The sequence below is a fragment of the Octodon degus genome, unplaced genomic scaffold (assembly GCF_000260255.1).
Source record: "Octodon degus isolate 3935 unplaced genomic scaffold, OctDeg1.0 scaffold00003, whole genome shotgun sequence".
Taxonomy (NCBI): Eukaryota; Metazoa; Chordata; class Mammalia; order Rodentia; family Octodontidae; genus Octodon; species Octodon degus.
In genome coordinates, this window is record NW_004524579.1 from 20,193,074 (window position 1) to 20,205,556 (window position 12,483).

A 12,483-nucleotide genomic window follows, 5' to 3' on the forward strand; every position below is an offset into this window, starting at 1 on the left:
AATACGAAACAGTATTAAAAGAGAAAAAAATTACAAGTGATACAGAATTTCTTATTTTATTTTATTTTTCTTAAAATCATTCTAATGAGAAAAAGATAAAATATCAATGAAACAGTTTCAAAACAGGTTAGTAGGACAGTTACAATAATTAATACATTGCCCATTTTGTCTTCATAATTGTTATTCAGAGGACAAGATGGAGACAAGATGGAGGACTGAAATGGTGGGAGTGGAAGGCAAAGACCACCACAAATATTGTTCCCAGGGGAAAAGTTGGTCCAGTTTTGATGGGTGTGAAGAAGGAATGTACTAGTAAGAACAAGGAGAGAGGTGCCCTGAGGCACTCCCAGAAGTGATAGGAGAAGCGGATGCCTCTCCCAGCAGAGGGAAGCTTGAGAGCTTCGTGGGGTCCTCTAGGAATTATATGTATATTCATGGGCGGGCAGAATCAGAGTATCTGGCATGGCATCCTGTAGCCATTCATGCCTGCCTGAGATGCCCCGAAGTTGGTGCCCATCTGTAATCCAATCACATTCTTGCCCTCTTTCAGCTGATTGTCTGAGAAGTTCTGAGGGTTCTCCTTGGATTTCTTAGGAAACTACTAGGAGTGCCCAGAGAACAGCCCATCACCCTGGGCCCATCCTTACTTTGTCCAGCACCAGCCCACCCACATTCATCAATTTCTGCTGTACATAGGTCATGTTGTTTCCTACCCAGAGATCCACAGTTCGGAAGATGTCAGTGGTGTTGATGCCTTAGCACCCAGCTGCCTACAGGAACTGAGAGATCAGCTCCATCTACTTGAAAGCTATGGTGGAGGCCTGGAGCTTCTGCACGGGGTCCTTGCCCTCAAGGTACAGGCCATTAATGAACTCACATTGCATCGTGCTATCCTTGAGTCAGTTCCGGAAGTTCTCCTTCCTGGCCTGGGCCCGTCCCATGTCCTTGATGCACTGGGTGGTTATCCATCTGCTTCAGGTCAGCGTCACTGTTTCTCAATCTTCTGTTATACTTCCTGGCTCAGGTCTTACGCAAGTCTCTGTTGGCCATTCTGAATGCCTGTGGTGGCTGTGGGGAGCATCCAGGAGGAAGGATACTAAGTGTGCGCTGAAGGGGCTGCAGCTGCAGTGTTCTCCCATCACAACTGTATTATTATTGTGTTATTGCTTATTTGATTTTTCATGTATGTTAAAATTTGTCTTGTGTGAACCTGGGCCTGCCATGCGTGTGGTGGCACATCTCTGGAATCCTAGCACTTGGGAGGTTGTAAACAGGAGGATCACCATGAGTCCACTCTACACAGTGAGACCCTGTAGACTCTGCCCTAAAAATTAAAAAAAAAAATCTTATGTAGGTGGGTACTCCTATATTGGAATATATATATATATATATATATATATATATATATATATATTCTTTCTATCTCTTCCTCTTGCTGTTTTCCCTTAACAATTATGTAATGATTGTCTTTATTTTTTTGAATAGTTTTTAGTTTGAAGTTGATATTGTCGGCCTCCAGAACAGCTACTCATGGAGTATTGTTTTCCATCCTTTGACTTTCAGTCTGTGAATTTCCTTCTGAGTTAAATATGTTTTTTTATGCAGGATATGCTTGGACTTTATTTCTTAATCTACTCTGCTAGTCTGTTGAATTGAAGCCATTTACATTGATGGTTACAACTGATATGCACTGGCTTCTCTTTGTCATGTTATTTTCTTGCTGTTGGTTCCATACATTTTTCCTCTTTTTAATTACTTGTGTTCTGTTTGTTCTTTCTTTTGTGTTGTTCTTGAAGCTGCAGTTGTTTCTGTCTCTGTAGAATACCTGTGAGTACTCTGCAGGGTTGGTTTGGTGGTCATAAATTTCTTCATTTTTTTGTCTTGTCGTGGAAGCATCTTATCTCACCATTGGGGTACATCAATCTAAGTTGGAAGTTACTTTCTTTCATGTCCTGAAATACTTCTCTCCAAGCTCTTCTTGATTTGATGTTTTGTGTTGAGAAATCTGCTATGATTCAGATGGGCTTTCCATTGTAGTTGATCTGTTTCTTCACTCTAGAAGCGTTTAATATTCTATTCTTTTGTTGAATTTCTGAGATCTCGATGATTATGTATCTAGGTGTCGATTTATATTGACTCTGGCTTATGGAATTCTGTTTGCCTCACTTTAGTGTATGTCAGGTTCTTTTCTCATCTTTGGAAAATTTTCTGCTCGTACTTCTGCAAACAGTCTTTATATCAATTGTCCTGTCTCTTGATGCTCCATTGACACCTATTATTCTTATGTTATTTTTCTTTGTGTCAGCTTGTAACTGCTGAATTGTTATTTCCTGGTTCCTTGTTAGCTTTATGAAATCTTTCCTTTCGTGTTCACTAGCTGGTCTGCTGTCTTTGGGGTCTGAAAGTCTATCTTCAGTTTCATTCTAGCAGTTTTGCCAGATCTCAATGGAGTTCTTAATTGAGTGAATACTTGTTTGCATCTGCTTCATGCATTCTAATTCTTTTCTGCGTTGTTCATTCAGTGTTACCATCATTTTTTATTTTCTATTTTTTAATCTATCTTCTTTAGCTATGCTGAGCAGTTTCTCACAATTATTGTCATTTTTTTTGATCTGAGATATTTCTGATTTTATTTCTTCTGTAGCCTGATAAACCTGTATCTTTATTTCAGTTGCTATCATTTAAGGAACTTCAAGTGTGTGATTTCCAAGTTCTTGTGTGTCTTTGTTTTCTACATTTATTCTGCATCGGCTAGAGGCTTGACATTGCCTTTTTCTCCTGAGTTTTGGCATTTTTGAAGCTCCCAGTAATCAATCAGACTTAGCAGTGTTGGGAGAGTGTTGAGATGTGTGTCAGTAATGGGGAGTGTGTATGACTCCCCTGGGCTCTCACTACTAGTGCAGGTTCCTGGCTGATACTCAACAAAGCTTCAGTGTAGGTGATGGATATTGGTATAATTCACCATGATTCTATGGGCCACCAAGAGTCTTCCTAAGTTTTAAAAGTGTTGGACCAGTGGCAGCACATGCTCCATGTTGTGTGCTGAGAGCCAAGTGAGACAGCTAGCCAGAATCCTGCAGGCCACCTATAGTTTCCTAAGTTCTTAAATGAATCTACCAGGCACCAGGAAAGCTCAACACGTGTGTGCATTGTGCCTACACATCACAGCTCTGCAGAGTTCCTGTGGACTACTCAGTTTCCTCCTTAGTTCTTAAAAGTTTGGACTGGCACCAGCACTAGCTGTATGCCTGCATGCTGGGGGCTAAGGGTCAGAGATTACCAGTCCTCCAGGCCCCTGGATTCTTCTCCAAAGTGCTTAATTGATACTATGAAAGCTTTATGCCTTCTCACGCTAGTCCCACAGATTGAAGCTCTGCAAAGTCCCAGTGAACTCCTCAGAGTCCTCCTTAGTTCTTCTACGTTTATTGCCTTTAGAAAATGTTGTTGGGAACATTCTCCCTGTACTATGATTGTGTCTTCTTTGCTCCCACAGCAGTGACTGTCTATGGATGACTCCACCTCAAGAAACACTGCACCATTTTAGGGACTCAAAAGGTACAGCACAAGTCTGTCTCAGAAAAGTTCCACACTGTATTTTACTTCACGATGGTTTTAAGTGGTGGTAAAAGACTTAAATTTGCAAAATCCAACCCCAAGTTACCAGTTAATTATGCTGTTTCTTTTCTACATTCCACTATTCTCCTATTCAGGTAGGAACATCCATAATGCTTGTGACAAACTTAAAACTAATTTGATTTCCTTTTTATGTTACAAATAGAAAGATGTGGAAAGAACTAGAAGAAAGCTTCAAAGGTGTTGAAGGCTAAATTGAGGGGTGTGAGAGCATTTAACTATGCAGTGTAGGCTTAGTGAGATCTTGATCCCACTATGTAGCTGAGATTAGCCTCAAATTTACAGTTATCTTCCTGCATCTACTTGTTGTGTGTTGGGATGACAAGTGTGCACCACCACACTCCACTTTGGGTTTTATTTGCTCATGAAGGTTAAATTTTAAGCAATAATCCATTGAATATTTTTCACATTTCTTTTTTTTTTATCCTCACATCTATGCTGTACGTGATATGCTAACTCTCCAGTAGTGTAGCCCCAGATATATTGTTTAGTGGATTGCTAATTGTAGCCAACTTGTTACACTTACCAGAATTGGACCAGCTTAGTGCTGGCTGTGGGAGGTCCACCTGAGGATTGTTGCCAGCAGTGGAAGAGGCAGAACTGGGGAAGCTGTTAGGATGCTGTTAGGGGAGCTATTTGGAGAAGCTGTGGGAGCCTTTGGAAGCTGCTGGTTCTCTTGCGCTACTCTGCTGGGTGACCTTGTCATGCTGGTTTTCCTGGTGAACTGGGATGTTCTTGTCAGAGGAGGAGCTCAGGCCCTTGTTGCTAAGAATGCATGCAGCTAATTTCAGGGGAGCACTCGTCCTCATATCGAGCATCACTTCCTGGCTCTGGGAAGGAAGAAGGCGCACTGCTCAGCCTTCAGGAGAAGCTTGTCACACTGGCTTGCCTGATGGGGACTGTCTTTCTCCTTGCTGGAGGAGCTTAGAACTTCACTATTACTGAGGATGGTACTGTATTTCTGAGGAAGCTCTGATTTTAACCTTGAGCAGTGTAGATCCCTCAGCCTGCTAATGCAGATCCTTCATCTCACTGACAGTTTCTAGCTTCCACCAATGAGATTTTAGCCTTCCCTGATGCACAAAGGGGGCCTGCATGAGACACCGTCATGGACTCCGTGCATCCAGTTGGACTTGTGACAGGCAGCTATGTGTGCTAGGTTTTCAACTGCACTCATATAGGGTATTAAGATCCAGATCCTCAGATAGATTCTTTGATCCGTAGTGTGTAGACAGATTTCCTGCACTCTTTTATCTGATTCCTGTGCAATTATAAAATAATCTTATAAAATGTGTCCTGTATTGTATTGTTCCCTTACAAAAACCCCAAATCATGACAAATTGAATTTCAATAGATAATATGTCTTCTATATTATCAACTTAAGATCCAGTATTTTAACTACAATGATGCCTGGCCTGTAAAAGGAAGTCATTGATCCATATAAGACAGAGAAGTGTCTGATCCTCCTTTTTGCTAATGTTAGTTGACAGCAAATGTGACTTGCCTGGTGGCCATTGGACCCCTGTGCCATGGTTCCCTTTGCTTCCCTTCACACTGAAGTGGACTAGGAAAACTCTTCTTAGTGTCCTCTCTAGGGCTCTAGTGGTGTCCTCCCTCACTATCAAACTGCCATTTTCTGCTCCAATTTTCTGCTATAGCCAGGCCAAGTGTGGTCCACCCCAGCTCCCACCATGTCAATCGATACTGTTACCTTTTTGAAGAAAGGAGAGGGCATTCTGGAGTGGCCAAGACCAGGACTTGAGGGATTTGGGCCCTTATTTTCATACTCAATATTCACAGAAAGCCTTCCAGAAAATTTCCTGATTTTAGCCCTCACCCTCACTGAAGTAGGCCTGCAAGCTGTTACATTGGTATCACGTCCCAGGCACTTTGCCAGTTTCAGTCCAGGGTGCTTTTCTCCTTTGTGCTGCCTTTCTTGTTAAAACAAAGACTTGCTTTAGTGTTCCTGTAAACTTGCTCATGATTTATATCTTGGGTAATGTGCACAGATGGTTGGTTACCAAAAAAGATGAATAAAACCCTAGAGTTTCTAACAGCAAAGAGATCCAGAGAACAATAGGCAGCATAGATCAGCACTAGAGACCCAATACCAGGTAGAATTGACCTATGATGTCCAACACAACCTGCTGGTATCATAAGGTGATGGCAGCAGAGATCCAGCACCAAAAGAGTCAACCTTGTGTCCAGTATAAATAGGCATCAGCCAGTGACGGCCAGCACTGGCAGGAAACAGGTGCTGGCTGTGTCACCTATTGGAATCCAGTATCCCTGGTGCCATCTGCCATCACCAGGGCTATTAGAAAAGCTGCACTTTGAGAATTTAAAATTTTCATCTGAATAGAGCAAAAGAATCCTAGGCTGATTGACAACACATTCACCCTTTCTTGATACAGATAAAAGTTAAAGCAAATTTTAAATGTTTCTTAACTTAGGCAAAGCTGTCACTTTTTAAGGCTAAAAAAGATTGACTCGCTATGTTCCCCCTTTGAGTACTTTGCCTTCACTGGGTGTACATTGACTCATCTACATTGTCTCAGTTACTCTTCTCTCCCATTGCTGGGACAAATACCAGATACCCAAAATGAAGGAAGAAAAGGTTTATTTAGCTCACAGTTACTGGAGGTTTCAGTTCGTACTCAGCTGGCTCCAAGGCACAACAGCACAGGGCAGAGGGCATCCTTTCATGGTAGCAGTAAAGAGCAAGAGCAAAATGGAGGAGTAACAGCAACAATGGCAACAGAGGAAGAGACTGTCTCTCTGTCTCTCTTACATTACATTCATGTTATCTGCCTCAGGCTGGGGAAAGTACACCCATAATCCCAGCCTTGAAACACCCATAATCCCAGTGGATCATGACTTAATCTAAAACTCTGAAAGTCCCTGCCCCATGACTGCATGAGGCTTTGGGGGGACAACTAGATACAAAATGTAACACACACACTTCTGACATGATCATTCATTCATCCATATATTCATACTAAATACGAGCTAATTGAAGAAAACACATTAGATGTTAGAGAAATATGTACTGCAGAATAAAGTTCAGTGATAAGTCAAAATTCATTAATTTTCCCCTTATTCAGCAGAGGTTTATTTTTATTTATTTATTTATTTATTTATTTATTTATTTTGGTACCGGATTTAACTCAGGACCGTACGTTTTATTTACTTATTAATCTTTTTGCAGAACTGAGAATTGTACTCAGGCACTTGTGCTTGCCAGGCAATTATTTATTTTTTATGTATTTATAAATTTTGTGGCTGGCTCAGCATGCCCTGAGGCGGGGCTGGTATGGCATGTGGTGCAGGGGATGAACCATTGTCCCTACAGTTGCTTAAACTTGCCTAAGCAGGTGATTTAGTCTGCTGAGCTATCTCGCTAACCCATCAGCAGAGTTCTAAACTTATTTTTGTAGGCATTCATAACATTTTGATAGTGAATTTCACTATTAATTTTATGTCAACAGCTTTTCCTAGAAAAAGTGTCTAGATTTAATGAACTTGGTGTTTCTTAATGTTTTCCATGAAATAAGCATATTGACTTAATGAACAAGGTATTCTTAAAGTTTTGCTGGAAATAAGTATCTAAATTTCATGAATGTGATACCTCTTACAGTGCTCCTTCGGGAATACTGTTCACATGGTACAGCCATCTGATGCTTATATTTGTAGTTTGTCCTGCTGCAGAAAAGTTGTATAGTATTTACATAACATATTGAAAATACGTGTCCACAATGTTTTTAGGCTAACTTAATTTACATTTGTTTCCAAATCACACTTGTACTTTATTTTAGGTCAAATTTAAAGGGGAATATAAAGGTAACTAAGACTCAGAGGTCAGGTGTCTGCATGGAGATCTGGGCAGGGAAATTGGATGAGCACATATTAGATGCAAGAATTCACCGTTCTTTCCTTCCCAGTTTTGGGATCACACATTGTTGAGATGCCAAGAAAAGATAGACATCCAGAAAAATTCATGTTTATAAATAATCATTTGTATAATTTAACATTCCATTAATGAATCATCTAATGGCAATTATGGTCCTGTACTTAAAGACACAAAATGTGCTAAAGGAACGTGATAGACAAGAATGCCACCAAAGAGACAGTACAAAGATTTTGTGATAGAATAACTTAATGTAATCTTAGGAAATTTTAGCATTTTCTCAAGCAGACATTGGGATTAATAGAATGCAATACAATACATTTTTAAAAAATGACTGGACCTTCATGAGAATATAAGGCACATTGTGTATTTTATATAGGATATTGTATGACACACTTTGCTATTACTGCCAATTTTATACAGAAAAAAATATAGTCATGCAGATACTAGATATTAACCTGATAGGAGAGAAATCTGGAGATACTGATGGTATTTTAGTGGGAGGTCTAAAGCATTTAAGGCTGTAACACAATGAACTCCTCATAGGAACAAAGTGAAAGAAACTTTAGAAAGTTGAAAGAGTATAGTTGGGTGGGTAAGAAGCTACTAGAAAAGTCAAAGTGATCAACAACGTTATCCTGAGGTAAATAAATAGAAAATGACAATGAGGGTAGTATTAATCTTATCTATATGAGAATTTTTTTCTGGTACCCAAAAGTAAAAGTCATTGAAATGAAAGATATAAAGCAAAACAGAATAAATTATCCTCATCTGGCTTTTTGAGGGGCAAATTTAAATACTTAATGTGTGACAGCTATATTTTTTGTCCATTATAATAGTGCCTTTAAAATAACACAAATATTACAATACAAATGGGCAAGTGCCACATTCTTATATATCTGTTTTAAATTTAATGTGCTTCAGCTGCATAAGTAACCCAGAAAACATCATAAAAGGAAGTTGTAAAAGGTGGCTTTATTTAAATTATGGTTTTGCTTAATGGGTGTCCTTGGGGTCGAACTTCAAATTCTTTTTCTAGACAAAAAATAAAAATCATTTTTGTAAAGCATGAGTCTAGAACTACTACTCTGTTTCTCCTTATATTCCTTCAAGTGAATTTCATTCATTTCAATTAAGTAAATTAAATTATTTCTGATATATATATATATATATATATATATATATATATATATAATGCTTGATGGGTGTGTGTTAGGGAGAAGACTAAAAACTGGTCTGTTTCTGTTATAAAAAGGCAAAAGGGAAAAGTTTTGACCAAGAGCAGCTGTGTGAGATGAGGAGAGATACTGAGGAGGTGGGGCTGAAGCATGCTGTAATCACATGGGAGCTGTAAGAGACTCTGACATCTGGTCTGTTCCTGGAGACACTGGTTTAGTTCACCTAGGTTGTAGTAGGCAGAACACCAGCAATTTTAACATCTTCCCTGGTGTTTTAAAAAGTGCAGCCAAGAATTGGAAGCAATGTTTTATGACATGGCTGATATTTCAGGTTAAGACTGGAAGGATGGTAAAATTTTGAGAGGCAGAGATACCAGTGGAAATATAGAGGCATTTGCAATAAAAGGAAAATCAAAGATGCTTCATGCAGCAAGTAATTGGAAATAAAATGAATGATATGAGCCCAACAATGTCTTCAGTTACCTTATAGAACAGGAAATATAAACTAAAAGTGAGGGCCATCCAAATAGCTCAGGGATTAAAGTGCCTGCAAGTCGGCACAGGGGCCAGGGGTTTTATCCCCGCAGGCTTGCTACCCCGGCCCCACCCCCAGGATGCACTGAGATGGCAATTGAGTCTGGGCATGGTGGTATGTGCCTGCAATCCTAGCTCTTGGGAGGCTGTAAATACACGGATCACTACGAGTCTGATCTAGTACTGAGACCCTGAACACCTTGCAGACTCTTCGCTAGAATACAAAATAATAATAATAATAATAATGATAATAATAATAATAATAATAATAATAGCTAAAAGTGATATTCAGGCACCAATCCTGAATGAGGCCTTTCCTGGTTGTGTGAATGCGTAGTGCACATTAGACTTCTACGTACTGATTTCATTAAGATGAATATAACAGCTATCTCTCAAGAGATGCAGTTATTATGCAGTGTTGCTGTACTTAGGATTCTTCAGAGCAGCAGAAGTAATAAGATATTCAAGTGATATTTTAATAATTGTTTGGGCTTTCACGTTTATGGACATGGAGAAGCACTATGAGCTGCCAATTATTGGCAAACTGGAGACCCAGAGAATTCAGGAGTCTTGCTATGAGAGATAGAGAGATAATGGCACAAGACTGAGTGTAAAGACCAGAAGTCCAGCTAAAGCAGTCAGACAGAGCGAGCACATTCTGTTTTACTCCCTTGTCTTCTTATTTCATTAGTACACATTTGCTATATGTGAAGTTTGCCTTCCTTTTAGGCGGTGAATGTGTGTATACAACACTGCTTAATTCTCCCTAAATTCCCTTCTCAACATCATGTCCCTTCCACCATCTCTAAAGCTTCTCTTACCATTTGCATTCTTACAGTTCTTGGCATTATTATTATTACTATGATTATGATAGTACATGTAAGCAACACATTTTAATATTTTTACTTTGTTTCTCTTGCCCCAAAACCTCAGTATCATTTTCCTGAACACCTTCTTATTTGCAAAAGATCTTCTTCCTTGTTTCCATCTATCCATCCTTTTACTTTTCATTTGTACTTTGTCTTACACAAATGAAAGATACCATCTAGAACATAGAATTTTAAAGACATTTAGACACCCCCCCAAAAAAATATCAGTCAAGAAATAACTTGTTCATGTTCAAGTAACTGGACACAGACAAAACAGACAGTTTTCACAAAAAGTGAAAATGGGCAGCCAAAATATAAAAAGGATAAACTTCTCTGGCCATTAGTGAAATGCAAAGTAAAACAAAGCTAATGTTTTGTCGTACTCCAAAAAGCATGACAATCATCAAGAAGTTAAAAAATAACAAATGAATGATGTGGCCACATTAAAAAGAACTCCTTTATGCATTGTTTGTGAAAATATATACAAGCATTACTTTCTGCATGGCCTTCTCTCTGTATATTGCAGTGGTGAATGCAGGCCTACATAGCTCAACTCCTAGCACTCACCTATTCCTTTTCTTACAGTCATTCATTCTTTGTATTTTATTTTTAAGTATTTATTTATTTATTTTTGTTTTGTGGAGGGTCTCACTATGAAGCTTAGACTCATAGTAATCCTCCTGACTTCTGCCTCCCTAGTGCTGGGATTGCAGGCCTACGCCACACTCCTGGACTCCATGGCTAGCTCAGTTTTCCCAGGATGGGGCCTGTGTAGCAAGCGATGCCAGGGATAGAACCCTGGTCCCTGTGCTCACTTAAGCAAGTGCTTAGTCTGCTAAGTTATACTGCTGGCCCTGCACTCACTCATTCTTAAGTCACTCCTTTCTTTGTGAATGAATAAAACCCAGGTTTGGACTTGAATTAAGGCCTTTGTTCTGGATAGCCATAGTCATGGCTGGATTTAGGAATGCTTGATTTCCCAAAACTACACATACAACATAGTGTCTTTATTCTCACTGAGGATTGCACTGGAGGTGGTAGATCGGAATTAACTTGATGAGATTCCAATTATTTATCTATGGAATTAAAAATACAGACTTCCTGGTCCAAGAGGAGGACCAGAAAGAACCTCTATAAGAAAGTCCAGTTGATCCAAATATTCCTCTTTTTTATTTTATTAGATTTTCTTCACCTGCAAGCAGATGCAGGGGCCAGTTGTTTGATCTCAGGGCCTGCTGTGCTGGCTCCGCCCCTGGAGCATGCTGAGACAGCAAATTGAGACTGAGCATGGTGGCTCATGCCTGCAATCCCAGCTCTTGGGATACTGTAAACAGGCAGATCACTATGAGTCTGATCTAGTAGTGAGACCCTGAACACCCTGTAGATCCTTCCCTAAAAAAAAAAAAAAAAAAAAAAAAAAGATTTTCTTTGTCCTTCTGATTCTAACATAGACATAAAACTCAGTCCTTGATAGATTTTTGTACTATAAACTCTCAATTCATTTCTAAGCTAAGTATCATTGAAAGGAGGAGAATTTTGAACTGATACCTGACGTAGGTAAAATTTTGGTATTTAGATTGATTGAAGACTTGATCTTTTATCATGCTTCCTAAAATAAATGACCCAGGCTCAAGAGGAGATAAAAGTCCCTCTAACAATGAGGAGATATGTTTCTTTATATCATGGATATTTAATTGTGCATTGTATTTTATGTGTAAGGAAAAAAGATCAAATGATCTGACATATGTATGTAGTTTGTTTTCTGCAAATGCCATTTGTTTCAGAATTGTTGCCCAGGTAAGACACATAGATATTTTTGTGGTATTGTCTGATTCTCTAAGCAAATCTCTCTCATCAAAGATTGTAATAAGTAAGAACACAGAGCAAAACACTGAAGGTTTGAAGAAAAACCCAGAACTTCATTTGTTATACTTTATATTATTTTTTAAAAATTTCATTTTCATTCCTTGGACATTTTCATAGATTCTTGCAACATATATTATTCTATTTGTACAGTGTACTATTGAAAATGGTAAATTTCCATGATACAGGATCACTCTCACATTTCCTTTGCAAGGGAATGTGTAGGTGCAAAAAAAAAGACACTCTTTAAATATGGTCCAGTTCTTTGGGATTTAAGATTATATTATTGCTGGGTGACTTGCTCTGGCTAGGCTTTCTGTAACCGAATAGATTCAAATCTGAATTTTATGATGATTTCCATAGAATGAAAGGAAGTCTTTTAGCTTGCTCTAAGTGTTTATTGAGGTTAGTCAAATTGAACTGAAAGATTTACTTGATAAAGATATATTTTTGATATTGAAATGGAATCCTTACAACAGTAAAGATTTCATTTCTATGT

The 12,483-nt window shown here is 38.8% G+C and overlaps 1 pseudogene; it reads right to left on the reverse strand.

Annotated features, from left to right (window-relative positions):
• Positions 1-448: 448 nt before the first annotated feature.
• LOC101591564 lies at positions 449-1,896 on the reverse strand (annotated as a pseudogene).
• Positions 1,897-12,483: the final 10,587 nt, after the last annotated feature.